The following is a 12,185-nucleotide window of genomic DNA, read 5'->3' as shown; positions in this document are numbered from 1 at the left end:
CAGCAATTAAGGTTGAGGAGATTGAGTGGAAAAATTGAGAGCGTTGCAGTGGTCTTGGGGAATAATCCAGGAATGATGAGTGAAGGTGAATGCAGCAGTTGTGAGGGAAGTCCAAAACAAACCAAAACACAAACTGTAACACAACACTCAACAGGATCCCACTGAAGACAAAACAATAAACACCTACATAAACAACAGTGCTACTAGAAAACAAAAAACAAAGAAGAATATAGATGTCTGAATGCACTGTTGGTAGGTTTGATCAAAGTAGACACAATAGAAATAGGATGATATAGAAAGGTTTGCAAAACAACAATAGTAATGGAGTCAACCCAACTATGACTGCTCTATATATACTAAACAGGTGCTGCCTAGGCTGTGATTGGATAATGGAGGATTTGAATGAGCCAAGGGGGAAGAGATAGAACCAGAGGACTGCCGGAAGTGAAGTTTTTACCTGGCCAGGCTACTGTCTCTAGTTAAAGGGACAGGTGGGAGTTTAATCACCCATTTGTGTAACATTGTGAGCTGGCGAGATGTACAACTGCAGTTATGCACTTTATGTACCTCCTCCTAGCTGTACTTCAGCAGACGTGTGTACACGGTTTGCTGGAGGTAAGCTGTATGAGTTGAGCTGCACAAATATAGGTTATAATATGAAATAATGATGCACATGTTTAGCGATTCAATGTATAATAATTATTTATTGATTTAAGATATTGATCCAGTATGTCCAGTACAAACAGAAGTATTTAAAAGTTGCCACAAACAGACATAGGACAGTACAGGTGAGAGGCAGCCATCTTGTTTTTTTCCAGACCAGTCTTAGCATTCCTCATTTTGTTTTAACTTTGTCTTAATTGAAGTTAGCATTGTCTGTAGTTTGCCTTCACTGCAGTTGCTGAGTTGGTGAAAGTAAATAGGTTGAAGAAAGGTGATTTAGTCAAGGACTAGCAGGAATTCTGTTCCAGGTTGAACCAGTTGGAGCCAGTTAGGTGGCTGCTGTTGGGCAAGAGCTGCACTGTTTCTCGGTGACAGAAAGTTAAGCAGTTTACTAGGGAACAGGAACCAAGAGACTGAAAAACATTTAGAAGCATGTGGCCACTATAATGTCAGGTTTGCAGAATGATTGCTCACCCAAGAAGATTTAATTTGTGAAAGTTGTCAGCATGTTGAAATCCTAGAGATCAAGGTCCGTGATCTTGAGGCTCAGCTTGTTGATCTGTGCTATATTAGTGATATAGAAGAATTGGTTAATCAGCCCATGAGAGAGATGGTGTATACGCCAAAACCTAGGCGAGTTGAGCCCTTAGAGCAGGACAGCATAGAGAACTGCTGGGTTACAGTAGGTCGTAACTGCAGAAAAGGGCACGCACAACCCCTAGAGACATTCCAAGAGCTAGAATTGCCCAACAGGTTCCAACTGCTAGACACCGAATTGGACAGTGACAGCTCAGAAGGTGATGGTAGGGCAGTTGAGCACCAGAGCACCCATTCCCCCCCAGAACAGGGAGGTAGTTATAGTAGGAGATTCAAGTCTTAGAGGCGTAGATCACACAGTGCGTGCTAGTGATAAGGAGACCCGCATGGTATCTTGCCTGCCTGGTGCTCAGGTTGCAGATCTCCCTAAACTAGTAGCCAGGCTACTGGCCAAAGCTGGGGGAATCCATTGGTCATGGTCCACATTGGGAAGAGGTTCTGCAAGACAAATGTAAAGAGTTGGGAACAAAACTAAAGATCAGAACCTCCACGGTAGTTTTCTCTGAAATACTTCTGGTACCATGTGCATGGCCAGGGAGACAGGTAGAGATTACAAAGTTTAACACGTGGTTGAAATCTTGGTGTAGGGAAGAGGGTTTTAGGTTTATGGAGCATTGGCCTTTCTTCTGGGATAGATGGGACCTGTACAAACCGGACACTACATCTAAACAGAAGGGGGGCTAATGCATTGGGAGAGCGTATGTGCAGAGTAATTGAGAATCTTTTAAACTACGGACCAGGGGGGCAGGGAGTTCTGACAACGGGAGATGGGAGAAATCAAGGGAAACTGCTAGTAGGAAAGTCCTGAAATGTTTGTACCTCAATGCCAGGAGTATAAGGAACAAGATGTTAGACCTAGAAGCCACAGTGCTGGCGGGTGTCTATGATGTTGTAGGAGTGAACGAAACATGGATTACAGAAAATGATGGGGATAAATACAAGTTGAAAGGATACACACAGTTTAGGAGTGACATGTGACTTCAAGGCAAACTTGCTCAGTTACTAAAATGAAGACTTTATGTTTTGCTATAGTGTCTAAGTAAGTAAGAAATTGTTTTATTTAAACTCAACAACAAATGGTGGATGTCAAAATCTTATGCTCTTCAGTGTTTAAGGATGTGTGCCATAACTTCTTGGTTAGCAGGAACACTACAGAAGATATGTCTTCCTCATAGCAACTTGAGTGAGTCGTTATGTTTAGTGGTGCTGTAGCATAAACGTCTTACCCATTATTATTAGGCATCCATGCATGAAGTGTTGGAAGACTATTGTTTCTGTTAGGATTTTTAGTATTAGGGTTCCATGCACAGAGTGCTGGAACCCTATTGTTTCTGTTAGGATTTTTATTAGGCTCCCAGGTCCAAGATGCCTGGAAGCCTATTGTTGTTGTAAGGATTTTTATTATTATTATTATTATTATTATTATTATTATTATTATTATTGGGCTTCCAGGTCCAGGATGCCTGGAAGCCTATTGTTGTTGTAAGGATTTGTATTATGATTTGGCTTCCAGGTCCAGGATGCCTGGAAGCCTATTGTTGTTGTAAGGATTATTATTATTATTATTATTATGATGATTATTATTATTATTATTATTGGGCTTCCAGGTCCAGGATGCCTGGAAGCCTATTGTTGTTGTAAGGATTTTTATTATTATTGGGCTTCCATGTCCAGGATGCCTGGAAGCCTATTGTTGCTCTAAGGATTTTTATTATTATTGGGCTTCCAGGTCCAGGATGCCTGGAAGCCTATTGTTGTTGTAAGGATTTTTATTATTATTTGGCTTCCAGGTCCAGGATGCCTGGAAGCCTATTGTTGTTGTAAGGATTATTAATATTATTTGGCTTCCAGGTCCAGGATGCCTGGAAGCCTATTGTTGTTTTAAGGATTTTATTATTAGGCTTCCAGGTCCAGGATGCCTGGAAGCCTATTGTTGTTGTAAGGATTATTATTATTATTTGGCTTCCAGGTCCAGGATGCCTGGAAGCCTATTGTTGTTTTAAGGATTTTATTATTAGGCTTCCAGGTCCAGGATGCCTGGAAGCCTATTGTTGTTGTAAGGATTTTTATTATTATTTGGCTTCCAGGTCCAGGATGCCTGGAAGCCTATTGTTGTTGTAAGGATTATTATTATTATTATTATTATTATTATTATTGTTATTATTATTATTGGGCTTCCAGGTCCAGGATGCCTGGAAGCCTATTGTTGTTGTAAGGATTTTTATTATTATTTGGCTTCCAGGTCCAGGATGCCTGGAAGCCTATTGTTGTTTTAAGGATTTTATTATTAGGCTTCCAGGTCCAGGATGCCTGGAAGCCTATTGTTGTTGTAAGGATTATTATTATTATTATTATTATTATTATTATTATTATTATTATTATTATTATTATTATTATTATTATTGGGCTTCCAGGTCCAGGATGTCTGGAAGCCTATTGTTGTTGTAAGGATTTTTATTATTATTTGGCTTCCAGGTCCAGGATGCCTGGAAGCCTATTGTTGTTGTAAGGATTTTATTATTAGGCTTCCAGGTCCAGGATGCCTGGAAGCCTATTGTTGTTGTAAGGATTTTATTATTAGGCTTCCAGGTCCAGGATGCCTGGAAGCCTATTGTTGTTTTAAGGATTTTTATTAGGCTTCCAGGTCCAGGATGCCTGGAAGCCTATTGTTGTTGTAAGGATTATTATTATTATTTGGCTTCCAGGTCCAGGATGCCTGGAAGCCTATTGTTGTTTTAAGGATTTTTATTAGGCTTCCAGGTCCAGGATGCCTGGAAGCCTATTGTTGTTGTAAGGATTATTATTATTATTATTATTATTATTATTATTATTATTATTATTATTATTATTGGGCTTCCAGGTCCAGGATGCCTGGAAGCCTATTGTTGTTGTAAGGATTTTTATTATTATTATTATTATTATTAGTATTATTATTATTATTATTGGGCTTCCAGGTCCAGGATGCCTGGAAGCCTATTGTTGTTGTAAGGATTTTTATTAGGCTTCCAGGTCCAGGATGCCTGGAAGCCTATTGTTGTTGTAAGGATTGTATTATTAGGCTTCCAGGTCCAGGATGCCTGGAAGCCTATTGTTGTTGTAAGGATTATTATTATTATTAGGCTTCCAGGTCCAGGATGCCTGGAAGCCTATTGTTGCTGTAAGGATTTTTATTATTATTGGGCTTCCATGTCCAGGATGCCTGGAAGCCTATTGTTGCTCTAAGGATTTTTATTATTATTTGGCTTCCAGGTCCAGGATGCCTGGAAGCCTATTGTTGTTGTAAGGATTATTATTATTATTATTATTATTATTATTATTATTATTATTATTATTATTATTATTATTATTGGGCTTCCAGGTCCAGGATGCCTGGAAGCCTATTGTTGCTGTAAGGATTTTTATTATTATTTGGCTTCCAGGTCCAGGATGCCTGGAAGCCTATTGTTGTTGTAAGGATTTTATTATTAGGCTTCCAGGTCCAGGATGCCTGGAAGCCTATTGTTGTTTTAAGGATTTTTATTAGGCTTCCAGGTCCAGGATGCCTGGAAGCCTATTGTTGTTGTAAGGATTATTATTATTATTATTATTATTATTATTATTATTATTATTATTATTATTATTATTATTATTATTGGGCTTCCAGGTCCAGGATGCCTGGAAGCCTATTGTTGTTGTAAGGATTTGTATTATTATTTGGCTTCCAGGTCCAGGATGCCTGGAAGCCTATTGTTGTTGTAAGGATTTTATTATTAGGCTTCCAGGTCCAGGATGCCTGGAAGCCTATTGTTGTTTTAAGGATTTTTATTAGGCTTCCAGGTCCAGGATGCCTGGAAGCCTATTGTTGTTGTAAGGATTATTATTATTATTTGGCTTCCAGGTCCAGGATGCCTGGAAGCCTATTGTTGTTTTAAGGATTTTTATTAGGCTTCCAGGTCCAGGATGCCTGGAAGCCTATTGTTGTTGTAAGGATTATTATTATTATTATTATTATTATTATTATTATTATTATTATTATTATTATTGGGCTTCCAGGTCCAGGATGCCTGGAAGCCTATTGTTGTTGTAAGGATTTTTATTATTATTATTATTATTATTAGTATTATTATTATTATTATTGGGCTTCCAGGTCCAGGATGCCTGGAAGCCTATTGTTGTTGTAAGGATTTTTATTAGGCTTCCAGGTCCAGGATGCCTGGAAGCCTATTGTTGTTGTAAGGATTGTATTATTAGGCTTCCAGGTCCAGGATGCCTGGAAGCCTATTGTTGTTGTAAGGATTATTATTATTATTAGGCTTCCAGGTCCAGGATGCCTGGAAGCCTATTGTTGCTGTAAGGATTTTTATTATTATTGGGCTTCCATGTCCAGGATGCCTGGAAGCCTATTGTTGCTCTAAGGATTTTTATTATTATTTGGCTTCCAGGTCCAGGATGCCTGGAAGCCTATTGTTGTTGTAAGGATTATTATTATTATTATTATTATTATTATTATTATTATTATTATTATTATTATTATTATTATTATTATTATTATTGGGCTTCCAGGTCCAGGATGCCTGGAAGCCTATTGTTGCTGTAAGGATTTTTATTATTATTTGGCTTCCAGGTCCAGGATGCCTGGAAGCCTATTGTTGTTGTAAGGATTTTATTATTAGGCTTCCAGGTCCAGGATGCCTGGAAGCCTATTGTTGTTTTAAGGATTTTTATTAGGCTTCCAGGTCCAGGATGCCTGGAAGCCTATTGTTGTTGTAAGGATTATTATTATTATTATTATTATTATTATTATTATTATTATTATTATTATTATTATTATTATTATTGGGCTTCCAGGTCCAGGATGCCTGGAAGCCTATTGTTGTTGTAAGGATTTGTATTATTATTTGGCTTCCAGGTCCAGGATGCCTGGAAGCCTATTGTTGTTGTAAGGATTATTATTATTATTATTATTATGATGATTATTATTATTATTATTATTATTGGGCTTCCAGGTCCAGGATGCCTGGAAGCCTATTGTTGTTGTAAGGATTTTTATTATTATTGGGCTTCCATGTCCAGGATGCCTGGAAGCCTATTGTTGCTCTAAGGATTTTTATTATTATTGGGCTTCCAGGTCCAGGATGCCTGGAAGCCTATTGTTGTTGTAAGGATTTTTATTATTATTTGGCTTCCAGGTCCAGGATGCCTGGAAGCCTATTGTTGTTGTAAGGATTATTAATATTATTTGGCTTCCAGGTCCAGGATGCCTGGAAGCCTATTGTTGTTTTAAGGATTTTATTATTAGGCTTCCAGGTCCAGGATGCCTGGAAGCCTATTGTTGTTGTAAGGATTATTATTATTATTTGGCTTCCAGGTCCAGGATGCCTGGAAGCCTATTGTTGTTTTAAGGATTTTATTATTAGGCTTCCAGGTCCAGGATGCCTGGAAGCCTATTGTTGTTGTAAGGATTTTTATTATTATTTGGCTTCCAGGTCCAGGATGCCTGGAAGCCTATTGTTGTTGTAAGGATTATTATTATTATTATTATTATTATTATTATTGTTATTATTATTATTGGGCTTCCAGGTCCAGGATGCCTGGAAGCCTATTGTTGTTGTAAGGATTTTTATTATTATTTGGCTTCCAGGTCCAGGATGCCTGGAAGCCTATTGTTGTTTTAAGGATTTTATTATTAGGCTTCCAGGTCCAGGATGCCTGGAAGCCTATTGTTGTTGTAAGGATTATTATTATTATGATTATTATGATTATTATTATTATTATTATTATTATTATTATTATTATTATTATTATTATTATTATTATTATTATTATTATTGGGCTTCCAGGTCCAGGATGCCTGGAAGCCTATTGTTGTTGTAAGGATTTTTATTATTATTTGGCTTCCAGGTCCAGGATGCCTGGAAGCCTATTGTTGCTGTAAGGATTTTTATTATTATTTGGCTTCCAGGTCCAGGATGCCTGGAAGCCTATTGTTGTTGTAAGGATTTTATTATTAGGCTTCCAGGTCCAGGATGCCTGGAAGCCTATTGTTGTTTTAAGGATTTTTATTAGGCTTCCAGGTCCAGGATGCCTGGAAGCCTATTGTTGTTGTAAGGATTATTATTATTATTTGGCTTCCAGGTCCAGGATGCCTGGAAGCCTATTGTTGTTTTAAGGATTTTTATTAGGCTTCCAGGTCCAGGATGCCTGGAAGCCTATTGTTGTTGTAAGGATTTTTATTATTATTTGGCTTCCAGGTCCAGGATGCCTGGAAGCCTATTGTTGCTGTAAGGATTTTTATTATTATTTGGCTTCCAGGTCCAGGATGCCTGGAAGCCTATTGTTGTTTTAAGGATTTTTATTAGGCTTCCAGGTCCAGGATGCCTGGAAGCCTATTGTTGTTGTAAGGATTATTATTATTATTATTATTATTATTATTATTATTATTATTATTATTATTATTATTATTGGGCTTCCAGGTCCAGGATGCCTGGAAGCCTATTGTTGCTGTAAGGATTTTTATTATTATTTGGCTTCCAGGTCCGGGATGCCTGGAAGCCTATTGTTGTTGTAAGGATTTTTATTATTATTTGGCTTCCAGGTCCGGGATGCCTGGAAGCCTATTGTTGTTGTAAGGATTTGTATTATTATTTGGCTTCCAGGTCCAGGATGCCTGGAAGCCTATTGTTGTTGTAAGGATTTGTATTATTATTTGGCTTCCAGGTCCAGGATGCCTGGAAGCCTATTGTTGTTTTAAGGATTTTATTATTAGGCTTCCAGGTCCAGGATGCCTGGAAGCCTATTGTTGTTTTAAGGATTTGTATTAGGCTTCCAGGTCCAGGATGCCTGGAAGCCTATTGTTGTTGTAAGGATTATTATTATTATTATTATTATTATTATTATTATTATTATTATTATTATTTGGCTTCCAGGTCCAGGATGCCTGGTAGCCTATTGTTGTTTTAAGGATTTTTATTAGGCTTCCAGGTCCATGATGCCTGGAAGCCTATTGTTGTTGTAAGGATTTTTATTATTATTATTATTATTATTATTATTATTATTATTATTATTATTATTATTATTATTGGACTTCCAGGTCCAGGATGCCTGGATGCCTATTGTTGTTGTAAGGATTTTTATTATTATTATTATTATTATTATTATTATTATTATTATTAGGCTTCCAGAGGGCTGTACTACGAAGCAAGGTAACTGGCTTATCCAGGTAAGTTCAGGGGTAACTTTGCGAGGTCGGGTGTAACTTCCCGGTTAACCCGTACTACGAAGGTGGATAAGTTTTACCCGAGGTATGCTGTCATGGCAATATATGCCGCATCTCTACACTTCTCCGAGCAGGTTATGTTTGTGGTTAACTCGGTGTTACCCTATATAAGCACCACCCCTCCGCCTACAGTCTTGTCGAGAAAAATGCTGCCACATTTGGAAGACCCAATCGACATCGGCGCACGGATTGTGAGGGGGCTCACTCCGCAGGGCGAGGGTGTTTAGAGAAAGTGCAAATCCTCTATCTTACCCCGATGATGTTCTCTATGAAAGATATCATTACTCATCGGAGGGAATTCAGTATCTTTGCTGGCTTCTAGGGCCAGACGTCTCCAATGCCACTCGCCGGAGTGATGCCCTCACTGTTGAACAGACAGTGTGCCTTGCTTTGCAGTATTTTGCCAGCGGACACTTCATGTATTCTATCGGTGATGCTGAACATCTGAGCAAGAATACTGTGTGCCGTGCAGTTCGCAAAGTGGCACTCACTCTCTCTAAACTGCTGGATGCATTTGTTGTGTTCCCTGGCCATTTAAGCGTGCTAAAGATCAAAGAGGCTTTTTATGTGATCGCAGGTAATTCACAATTTAGAAGTACTTGATCTATTTTTAATATGCATAGGCTGGGCCTATATACAGAACACATTTCTTTTCCATAGGAATCCCGAGGGTGATTGGTGCAATTGACTGTACGCATATCCCCATGAGAGCACCCCTGGGAGAACATGAGGGGGATTATGTGAATAGGAAGTCATTTCACAGCATCAATGTTCAGGTATTTGATCATATCGTATTTGATCTGACATGTAGGCTAGTCTACATTATTTTGTCCTCAAAACTTCTACTTATATTCAAGACAATTATAGACACATTAGGTGGTGATTTTTTACAATGATAGTATGTTAAAATGGCCTGAATTCTTTTGTCAGATGACATGCGATCACCATTTAATGCTGACCAGTCTGGAGGCTAGGTGGCCGGGGTCGGTGCATGATTCACGCATATTTCGGGAATCCACTCTTGGTCAGAGATTTGAACAAGGTAAGACAACCACCACCCTATATTTCACACATCATGCTGTATTGTGACAATATCTTTCTATCGTTCAAAGGGCGTTATGATGGTCTGCTCCTTGGGGACAGAGGCTATCCGTGTCTGCGTTACCTGATGACCCGCTATCCTGACCCACAAACAAGGGAACAAATAAAATATAACGTGGCTCACAGTAACACAAGGGTCAGGACAGAGATGACATTTGGGGTCATCAAAGCACGCTTTGCTTGCCTGCAAGGCTTATGGGTGTGTGTGGAGCGGGCATGTGAGGTGGTGGCAGCATGTGTGGTGCTCCATAACATTGCCACTATTAGAAAAGAAAGAGTACCATGCCAGCTGCCGATGCCACCAGATGTAGTGGACCCAGTGACGTTGGATCACCCAACAGGAAGAGCTGTCAGAGAAGTCATCACAAATCAATTTTTCACCCAATAAGAAGAGACACATGAAAACATTCTTTATTGATATGTGTATTTATTTATTGGCATTCTCCCTTTCCTGAAAATTAAAAAAAAAAAAGTTACAGATGGTAGACACATATTGATGAAAGGATGGTCACTGTATAGCAATGGTCAATGTATACCAATACCTTTTTGTCATGTTCCAATTTTTCGATTTCCAGTTTAAGTTTTTTTATTTGTAGCCTTTTTTTCTGGCAGTCGAGCTCAAGCATACGCTTATACAGCGAGCACACATTGTCAGATCCAGCCTACACAGCAACACATTGAGAGAACGAACATGGCATGCAGGATTCAACATCATTTGTGTTTCATATTGTCAGTATGAATATTTATTTTAATAGCAAAGAAAAAGCTACCCTTTGGGTTCTCTGTGAGGCCTGAGAGGAGGTAGCGATGGGTGGGGAGAGTGGTTGATTTAGCTCCTCCTGAAAGACAATAATGTGAAGGTTCATTCTCATTAAATAGATCTATGACTGGAAATATCAGCTCATGACAATTTGCCATACATAGCCTAGTATTAGCCTATGTTAGTCACAGTTAAATAGATCTGAAAGTACAAATGATTAAATGGGTCAACCCATTGTGTGTCAGACACAGCTGACATGGTCTCCTCACCCAAGTCCTCCTGAAAAACAATTTAAGAGAAAAGCTGTTAAATTGTGTCAACATATCAGCATTGATAAATCCACTAAACTCCTCAATTATTTTCACACTTACCTCTACCTGAGAGTCAGATGAGGGACATGCTGGTGGCTGGAGCAGATCAATAGTATCCCCCTGAACTGTACATAAGACAGGCATGTGAACTACATACAATTATTTTAAACTGGGCAATCAAAACAATTGATATGATATTACCCTGTACATAAAGGGTGGACATCGAGCTGCCACCAGGGTCAGAACCGACTGCCCCCTTGACCCCCTTCCATTATGGGCCGTCCTTTATTGTTCACCAGTGCCAACTCCTCTGCCTGTGAAAATTAAGCAGGGGGTGGCCCTCCTCCAGTTTTCACTATGTCAGCCTTTTTTTTGTTTGCTGTGAACACATAAATAGGCTATGTGGAAGGAAAGTTAGAAATTCTCTCTCTCATACCTGTTTTACTCTCTTGTATACTTAAGAAAGATAAGGTCAAGCCAGAAGGACAGGCCAGAAGGAAGCTTGATTTCTGTTTGTTATTTACGATGAAAATCTTGGAGACAATGTCAAACAGTATGATTGAAGTGCCTGCTCCCTAATCCATGTGTTGACATATGAACTCTGTCCTATAATGATATATATATATATATATATATTCTGCTCATCTAACTCTCTAAAATAATATAGTAATGACTTTGTGATTGTAACCAGATCTTTGTTTTTTGTGTATAAAAGCCTCTGACTTTTAAAATGAAGGCAGAGCGACTTTGGGATCTTCTTGATTCACTGTTCCTCTCCACGCTGTGTGTATTAAAGGCATTGCAACTAACGTCCAACCTGATTGAAGATGATTGTTCTTCCACAGCTGTTATAAGTGTAGGCTACGAACCACATATATACTGTGTATTAATGATGAGAAGTATTAATACACACCACATCCGGACTTGTTACCAGGTGCGCTTTCCACTGGGGCTGCAGCTGAAATGATTGTTAGAATGAAGTTATTCTGAAATCAATGGCATTACATTCATCCAGGCAGCCCTACAGACTGGGTGCTTTAGTAGATCTTAATTCATTAACATTGAGTAACGGGTCAATTTCAGAGATGTAGTCCATGTGTAGGCTATAATTGAAGTATCCTAAGTGTCTTCACATTAGATTGAGTAAAATAATATATCATATTACAAATAAAAGAAGAGTCCATAAGACAAAATAGAGAACATATGACAAGAACACTGTTCTTACGAATTTACTCTGTCAGCAATGCGCTGCCAACAAGCCTCCCTGGCTTTGTTGACGGCACAGTGTTAGATTTAGCCATTAACCTCTCTTTAAATTCCTCAAATCCAGACATTATCAGCGTGCATTCCTCCGGGGAAAAATACGGAGCCCGAGCCATTCTGCTAAACCTCAGCCTGCGCTGCCAAACACGTCCCTTTTACGTGAACGTGCACTCCAGTTGAGTTAACACCGAGTCAACTAAGCGATATCTTAATCACCATCGTAGTACCGTTTAAC

At 38.8% G+C, this 12,185-nt stretch overlaps 1 pseudogene; it reads left to right on the top strand.

Annotated features, from left to right (window-relative positions):
• Positions 1–8,550: 8,550 nt before the first annotated feature.
• LOC136763595 (putative nuclease HARBI1) lies at positions 8,551–11,742 on the top strand (annotated as a pseudogene).
• The last annotated feature ends 443 nt before the right edge of the window (positions 11,743–12,185 follow it).

The sequence above is a fragment of the Amia ocellicauda genome, chromosome 11 (assembly GCF_036373705.1).
Source record: "Amia ocellicauda isolate fAmiCal2 chromosome 11, fAmiCal2.hap1, whole genome shotgun sequence".
Classification (NCBI taxonomy): domain Eukaryota; kingdom Metazoa; phylum Chordata; class Actinopteri; order Amiiformes; family Amiidae; genus Amia; species Amia ocellicauda.
Note: the sequence above shows the minus strand (reverse complement) of the source record. Positions and strands in the feature narration are given on the sequence as shown.